This window comes from Sminthopsis crassicaudata, chromosome 2 (assembly GCF_048593235.1).
Source record: "Sminthopsis crassicaudata isolate SCR6 chromosome 2, ASM4859323v1, whole genome shotgun sequence".
Lineage (NCBI taxonomy): Eukaryota > Metazoa > Chordata > Mammalia > Dasyuromorphia > Dasyuridae > Sminthopsis > Sminthopsis crassicaudata.
Genome location: NC_133618.1, coordinates 538,712,122 through 538,721,689, shown reverse-complemented (window position 1 = coordinate 538,721,689; position 9,568 = coordinate 538,712,122).

The window sequence follows — 9,568 nt, the reverse complement described above, 5'->3', positions numbered from 1 at the left end:
TCCAGAGAGGAGAAATGAACCAACAAGCATTTATTATTTACAAGCCAGATACTGAACTAGGGATAAGGAGATTCAAAGACAAAACTAAACAGTCCCTATCCTCAAAACACACATTCTGTGAGGATGACAATATGTATATAGTCAAGTGTACCCAGATTATATTTGAGAAAGGAGAAATTACAGTGACTCAAAATCTCATAATGACTTCATTACAGAGCCAGGACTAGAGAAGAACCAAAGGCTTTTAACTATCAATCCTGCGTCTGAAAACATGGCAGCCTATGATTTTTAAAGAACATACAAGTTAGTTAGTATGAGGAAGTCAGTACACATGAAATAATTAGAAATTATTTATAGAAATTAGAAATTATAAAAATAACTAGAAAAACAACAGAAACTGCTCCAGAATGGATAGAAAAAAGATGTGATGGGTAAGGTGTGCTTCAAAAACTTAGAGAGAAGGGTTTGGTGAAACAGAAATAGCCCTGAATATATAGTTATAGATATAAATATAGATATATAAAAATCTGTGTTCCATTGGGCAACACAAGTCTCAGTTTCCTCATCCATAAACTGAGGGGATTGGACTAAATGAGCTCTAAGATCCAGGGATGTGCTGAGAAATCTTTAACAACTGGCTTTCCAGGTTTAAAAAAATATGTCTAATACATTTTTAAATTTAACATGTATTATTAACATTTTCTCCATTACTTTTTTAAAAATTTAGATAAGCAGCAAAACAAACCCTGATTTGCAATATTTTCCCATCTCCAAGCTATGAATGCTCCCATTGAAAATTTAACAACTGGCTCTCCTAATTCCATTTTAGCTGGCTCTAATACAGAGATCCCTCCCAGGGATCTGTGATTTTGTAACCCTATGAATACAAACTATATGAATCCATAGAATCAAATTTAACAAAAATGTATTCCCCATTGTGATGAATGAATCTCTGGGACGGGACTGGAGTAGAAATGACTAGATTCTCATCCTTGGACCATAAGCTCTGGCAGGTCTCATCAAGTTGAAAATCCAGCATGAGACATTAGATATATCATGAGTGTATCACTAAAAGACCAGCCTCACTGAATTCAGAAAAAGTGTCCCCTTGAAGATGACCACCAAGTGATGAATATCAGAAGAGAGGACTAATGGAACAGTGAAGGAATAAGGATAAGTGGTATAAATTGATTAGAACATACTCCTTTTGTGGGCATGGGGCTATATGAAAATAGAGATAGCTAGAGTGACTCATGGCTATTGAGGGGAGAGGTAAATCTGCCTTCTAGGTAGAAGTAACCCAAGTTCAGCCTTATCTAAACTACACATGATTGGGGTTGAAGTTCCCTTCGATTATCTCTGCCTACAACTGTAGAGATTCTAAAATCTGCAGACCTCCTCTTAGTCATATTATTAATTATCTAGAAAGAGACCATCTGGCCAGCATTTACCTGGGAAACCCCTTTTTGCAGACCAGACAAAAATGGGGACATAGGAGGCAGTAATGAGGTAGATCAATGACATCAGCATCTTCCTGTACCTTGGTTAGATGATAATGTCCATGTGGTTTATATATCATTAGGTAGACCCTCTGATTAGATTACCTTAGGGAGCAGTTTTTTAGATAGTCTTTGAAATATCCTGAATTTTCTGACTATATTGTTTCCCTGCTGAAGGAACTTCAAATAGTTCTCCATTGCTATGGGATTAAAAATACCTAACTCTTTTGTTTGATATTTAAGGTCTTTGACAATCCCACTATATTTTCAGGATAATTGCATATTACTCCTCTTTACATATTATACTATCTAATCTAATTGTTGTTCCCAATACATAAGGTGCCATCTCCCAGCTCTGTGCCTTTGAAAATACTAGCTCCTATGCCTTACCTAGAACTCTCTCCCTCTACAATTTTATATCATGTAACTCCCCGTATCTTTCAAGACTCGATTCAAGTCCTACTTCCTTCAAGAGTCTTTCCTGATTCCCAACTGTGAGTGGTCTCTACCCCCCAAAAAACCCTTGTATTTATTTTTGTATCTATTCTACACTTAATTACCTGTGAATCAGTAGAGTGTAAGCTTCTTGAGTACAATAATTATCTCTTCTTTCTATTTATATTGCCAGCATTTAGCATAGTATTCTAGGATATATTAGATACTTCATAAATGCTCATTAATTGATAGCACAATGATACATACAGAGACAACAAGAGTAGCCAAGTAAATTCAGTTTGAACAATTTTGATGCTAAAGGAGTCCTTGACTTCTGGGCTACTTCCCAAACAGCCTGCATTAGGAAAAAGAAGATTAGGGGGAAAAGGACTTTTGATATTACAGGCCCAAGCATCTCACTTACAATTGCTTTCTTTCTTTTTCCCCCATGTCCTTTTTATGTGCAAAACATGTCCCATTAATACAGCTGAGATATAACCAAACACATTGTGTCCATACCCCTGATAGTGTCCATCTACAATTCTGGAAGTTGTGCCTTTAAAACACACACACACACACACACACACACACACACACACACACACACACACACACACAAAACATAACAGCTGGAATAATTCCAGAGAAGAACAATTAAAACCACTCAGAGTCTGCCATGTGGCAACCATATGTACTGGATTTTCTGGGACAGTGCCAGTTTAAAATGATCTCTCTTGTGATCCCTATATACTATCAACATTGCTAGTAATCAGCATAGAGGAGCATGGCTGCATTACAGATGAGTATTCAAAGATTCACCTATAGCTAATAAGAAAATAATATTTAAGCATACCTTCAAAACGGGTATATCCTAGGTAGATCAGTTCCTCCTTTTGTCCATCATAATGTATTATAAGAAAATAGGAAAATAAATTGACAGGTAAAATTTGGAGAAACTAGCAAAAACCTGTCCATGTGAGTTTAGGGATTTCTATCTATTATGTTATTTAATTCCCTTTATTTTATGTAAAGAAAGTAATAAGGCATTCAAGTGACATATCTATATTTCTTTAGAGACCTGGCATGGTTTATGGCCACTTCCTGTAAAGCCCAAGATTTAGGTCAGAATACAACTAAGCTGAGTGCTGGTGGTGGACCTGATGCTCAGAGATTTTAAGGACAAGTCAGTCATTCGAATAAGTACTTATTAAACACCTCTATGCCAGGGACTTGGCTAAGCACTGGAGATACAAAAAGAGAAAATAGCCTGACTTCAAGAAATTCAGAATCTAATGGGGAAGAACATGCAAACAATTATGTGCAATCAAACTGTATACGGATAAATTGGAGAATATCAACATACAAAAGATATCAGAGCTATTAGTCATAATAGCAAGGAATTAAATTTATTTTTTTTATTCCAAGTACAGGGTTTGTCTATTATACCAACTGTATTATATGGTATTCTAAACCATAGAAAAGTCTTCTATGAGTGAATCATCCATGTGCATTAGAATAAACATATACATTAAAAACCTAAGAACCATAAATAATGGAAAATCACCTTCTGAAGAAATACTTTTATTATTCATGATAATATAGGCCTGTTAGTTTATCAGATACACACACACACACACACACACACACACACACACGTGCGCACGCAGAATTCATTTAGTTTAGATGGAATAAAATGGACCACTGCACAGCAGACCAAGCAGACCAAGTGATGTCTTAAAACTTGGATGAGTTGAGAGTAGACTTGTGATTTCACTGGTTGAATAAACTACCAATAAGGAAAATCCCTCTACCAATGAAGATCAATATTTTATTTGAGTTTTAAAGGACTACCTAAAAGCACTAAATTTGAGTCATTATAATTCTCCCTGGGCTGCCTAGCTAGTGTGTATCAGAGGATAAGATTTCATGGCTGAGAGTCTGGTTCTCTATTTGCTATGCTGCTCTGAGTCTCTCTCTCTCTCTCTTTTTTTAAAGTTTTCAAACTTAAATACAATAAACAATCATAAAGCAAACTGAGTTCTTCAGATAAAATGTTCCTGGAAAATTAAGGACAAAAACACAAACAAAACTTAAATGCATTTTTTTGTTGTTGAATCAATTTAGTCATTTTGTTTTTGTTTTTAGCAAAGATACTAGGGTGGTTCACTATTTCCTTCCCCAATTCATTTTACAAGTGAGGAAATTGAGGTAAATGGGGTTAAGTGACTTGCCCAGAGTCACACAACTAATTAGTGTCCAAGGCCAGATTTGAACAGAAGTCTTTTTGAAAGGAGTCTTTTTGACTCCAGACTCAATACTCTATCTGGCACCTAACTGCCCTTAACATTTATAGTTTTTGCTAAATTTTATTCCCCATATAGTTTTATTCTTGTCAATAAAGGTAATGTTCAAGAGAATGTGTCAAGTTCAAAATGAGGAACTAATGAGTCCTGAAACCAGAACCATTAACTATATCAGAATGGTAGAGGGGAGGGAGCTGATCTGGGCATTGGAAGAAGTCCAATTATTCTGACACCTCCTCCACCCAGTGCACACACAAGGTGGGATGAAATAAATGAGCTCCACCTCCTAGCACCAGGGGTAGGATCTCACCCACCATCCTCTCAGAGGAGAAGATATGCACCTGTGAAGAAATCTGCATAAAAGCAGGAATGTGGTGGGAAAAGAAAGAGGCAGGTGGGGGGTGGAGATGGCGGAAATGAATCTTTCATTCTCCCACACCTGAAGGTGGAACAGGTCACACAGTAACTACTAGCACCTAATCAGCAAGAATAATTATTTTAAAAGGAAGTTAAATATATAAATACAGTTATACTCTGATATATGGATATACATGTGGATATATATATACATACACACACATATATAAATACACACACACACATAGAGAGAGAGAGAAAGAGTGAGAGAGACAGAGAGAGAGAGAGAATGAGAGAGAGAGAGAGAGAGAGAGAGAGAGAGAGAGAGAGACAGAGAGAGAGAGACAGAGAGAGAGAGAGAGAGAGAGAGAGACAGAGAGAGAGAGAGAGAGAGACAGAGAGAGAGAGAGAGAGAGAGAGAGAGAGAGAGAGAGAGAGAGAGAATGAGAGAGATACCTTTTTTAAAGTTCTCATTTTTCTTGATCTCTCGATTGCTTTTGGCACTTGAGCTTATCCTCCTCCTGGATATTCTCTGCTTCCCTAACCTTTCATAATACTTCCTTCCAGTTTTCCTCCTACCTATCTGATCACTCCTTTTATGTCTCTTTTATTGGATCATCTTCTGTGTCCTATTCTCTAACCATGAAGGTGGCAATTGGTTCTATACTGGGACCTCTTCAATCTATCTCTTTATCATCTCTCTTGTTGACTTAATCAATTCCCATGATTTCCTTTGTGTGTGTATGTATGATTTTGCTTTAAGTCAACAAACATTTATTAAGTGTAGAAAAGTGACACAGTGAATAGAGGACAGGACCTGGAGTTAGGAAGACTCATCTCCCTAAGTTCAAATGTGACCTCAGACACTTAATAGCTGTGCTATCCAGGGCAAGTCACTTAACCCATTTTGTCTCAGCTTCCTCATCTGTATAAAATGAGCTGGAGAAGAAAAAAGAAAACCCTAAAAAGGGATCTCAAAATATTGGACAAGGAAAAAACAAATAAACAAAAAAAGCCTAAACAAGTATTTACTCCATTCCAGACCCAGTATAAAGAAAGGAAAAAACATGGCCCCTGCCTGCACTTAAGGAACTCACCTTCCAACCATCCTCAAAGTGGATTCACACACTCCTGAGGAGGGTCATATTATAATAATCTTAAGCTAAAGAGCTGACGTGTAGCAGTGGAATTTTAGATATCCACCAGAGAGCAGGAAGTTTTTTTGTACTGAAAAACAAACTTATTGCTGATGTTAGGCATAAATGCCTAACAGATTCAAGTGTCTGTCATAGTATTACCAATCCACACCCACCCCTGTCCCACATTTTTATGGAAAGAAAATAGAGATTAGGTGGAGTAACTAGGGCAGGACTGGTAAATGTCAGAATTAGCTGGGGAATTTAAGTCTCTTAACTATTTACTGATCCTAATGGTTATTGATTCTCTTTTCTACCATTATGGTACTGCTGTTGTTCAAATCACATAGATTCTTCCTGACCCCCTTTGAGATTTTCTTATCAACCTCTTATCAGTCTTTGGAGTGCTTTGCCATTTCCTTCTCCAGCTCATTTTACCTATAAGGAAACTGAATCAAACTGGGGTAAGTGACTTGTCCAGGGTCCTACAGCTAGGAAGTGCCTGAGAGCAGATTTGAACTCAGAAAGATGAGTCTTCCTGGCTCTATGCTGGGCACTCTATCCTCTACAGTTTATGGGTGTTCAGGGAGGACTAGCATCTCTAGTGTGAGGGACTGCCAAACACTTTTCAGGGCTACTCCTTCACCTTTAGTGTCCATTTGTCACCAAACTATCACCTGAGGCTCCAAGAAACTACACCCCAGTCAAACTGTCTCAGCAAATGGACTCAACCAGGTTGAGGGTAATCAACAGACCTCGGATCTCATGGTGAGATAGGGGAATGTCTACCCAAAGCATGTGAGGACTTCCCGAAACAGAATGAGTGGATGAGAATCATTTGTTCCAATGGCCGTGAAGGCAGCTGAAGCAGGCGCTGTGGAGTGAGTGCTCAGAGCGTGGGTAGACACTGAAGACGCCAAAATCCTTCAATGCGATTCAGTCCTCCGGACTTTTGTCTTGCCTCTGCACTTTGATGAGTCTGAGAGAGAGAGTGACCCTGCAACTTTGTCTCACTTAAATCCAATTCTCCTTCAATTCAGGACATCATCCCATGATGTCATTGTTCCTCTTGAAAATAAAGGACAAAAAAAACCATTATGAGAGACCTCCTTCACTTATATAATATCCACCTGAGCCTGCCCTAGAGCAGGGTAACCAAGACCTTGCCCCAAGGTGCAGATATTTTGAGAGTACTAACTATCCCTATAGGAAAGGGAAGGGGAAGATGCCCTTGCCACTAGAACTCCTTAATGTCTCTTCTGAAAATCCTAGCCCAGACTCATAGCAAATGACTTGACCAGCTGTGTAACTGAAACCTGAGATTCAAGGCTTAGCAGAGAGTTTTTCCTGTGTCGAGAGCATTTATCCTCCAAGTCATGTTCCTGAGGACAGAGGAATTTCCCAGGCCTCTGGAATTAGATTCATTTCTGTTTTGAGACAGTGAGGGTGGGGGTCAAGGGGAAATGAAGGCATCTGCCCTGCTGAGGACGTCACCCTCCACTGCCCACAAAGAAACTGTCAAGCCCACCCTGAGCAGAACTGCCAAGTCCTTGTATGTTGTCTTCATCACACCCAACCTCCCCTTCCTACTCCCCTTTCCCCATTTCAACCTCCTTCACCCAATTCCACATTTCAGCCCCCGCCGATACCTCCTGCTGTCTCCAGCCTCCTCTTATTTCCAGCAGAAAACCTGGGAAACTTCATTGGCACTGAAGTCTTAGATTTACTAAGCAATGTCTCCCAGGGGGCTTTGGTATTTAAAAAAGAGGAAACTGAAGAGGCCTGCCCTGAGTTAGTTTGGGGAGGGGAGGGAGGAAGGGAGAGTGTTTTCCCAGAATCCTCCAAGCCACACCACATAGGAGTTTATTCCTACTCCACTTATGACTAAAGTCAACTCAGATAGTCTCATGATTCTAGCATCAAAATTTGACTGAGAAAAACTAATAGGTTATATGTGTGTGTGTGTATGTATGTATGTATGTATGTATGTATATGTATATATACACATGCACACACACATATACAATATATATAGTCAGCTCACAGAATCATTACTAGCATCAAAATTTGGCTGAGGAAAACTAGTAGATAATGTGTATATATATATATATATATATATATATATATATATATATATATATATATATATATATATATATATACTTTCATCCCCTCCTCACAGCAACCAGAGATAAATTTGAGATTTCCCTCTAAACTGTTTCTCTTTCTACTACTTCTCCAATCTGATATGAACAGGAAAAAAAAAACTGGAATTAAGAGATCTGGGACTGAAATCTAATTCTGACTTTGCCACTAAGTCACTGTTTACATTTGGGTAAACCACTCTCAACTTCCTCAGATCAGTTAAATGAAAAGTGGGAGCAAGATATTGAAAGTACCTTTCCTTTTAACACTCTGTGATATGATGATTCTAAGACCCACTAAACTTCAAGAACCTCAAAGTTCTGGGATCATTCTGTGTTGCTATCTCCTCATTCCTCACTTTCTAGACTCCCCTTGGAGAAAACAGAACATCTGAAGTCCTGTTACAAACTGAGGAAATACCACCTGGGGAAGCAGAGTGGGCAACAGAGGAAGTGGGGCTAACCACTAGTGGGGGAAAGTCTCTTTTACAGCAACCAGAAGAAAGAGATCAGTGCAGACTTTTCCCTCTTCAAAATGTTGTGGGGTGGTCAAAGTGGTAAGAACTCTGGATATCACTGATTTCAAAGGTTGCATGTGTTGTTGAAGAACAAGATAAAGAATTGTTACAGAAAAATTAGAAGAGAAGTGAATTTTTGTCTTGGTATCCCTAGACCCCATTCCCCTTGGCTGCTTATTCCTCAATCAATCATTTAATCAATAAACCTTTATTAAGCACCTACTATGTGCCAGACAGTAAGCTAAACACTGAGGATATAAAAAAAAAAGGCAAAAGATGGAGAATCTAATCTAATGGTCTAATCTATTGCCCTGGATTACTTAACTGTCTTGTCTATTCAATTCTATCAAATCCTTTAGCCTCTACCTAAATGTTAGATGGAATGTGAGAAAACTGAGACACTAATGCATTGTCGGTGGAGTTGTAAACTGATCCATCCATTTTGGAGATCAGTTTGGAGCTATGCCCAAAGGACTAAAAAATTGTGCATATCCTTTGATCCAGTTGTGCCACTATTAAGTTTGTATCCCAAAGAGAACATAAAAGACAGAAATGGACCGACATGCAAAAATGCTCTTTTGTAGAGGCAAAGAATTGGAAAATAAGTTGATGCCTATAAATTAAGGAATGGCTAAATAAGTTTTGGCATATGAAATTAGTGGAACATTTTTTGGTTTTATAAAAAATGATGAACAAGCTGATTTTAGAAAGGCCTGGAAAGATTTATATGAACTGATGCTGAGAGAAACAAGGAGAACCAGAAAATAAGGAACCAGCAAGATTAGGGGATGATCAATTGTAACAGACATGGTTCTTCTCACCAGTTCAGTGATCCAAGGCAATTCCAGTAAACTTTGAAGGGAAAATGCCAATTACTTATAAAGATAGAACTATGGAGACTGAAGGTAAATCAACACATGCTATGTTCACATTTTTTCTTTTTTTTTCTTTTGCATTTTTTTTTTCCTTCTGTTAAGCATCACACTTAATTGTGAAATCCAAAGGATTAAAGGGGACTGTACTGTTAAGGAGCCGGTTGGTTCTCCAAAAACTTCCACAGCTCTGAATCATAACACACTTGAAGGAATTGAAAATCAACCTTTACTGATGCAGATGATGGTTGTGAATTGGGATTGAAATAAATTAGAGGCAAGAGGAAAGAATGCGACTGCCTCT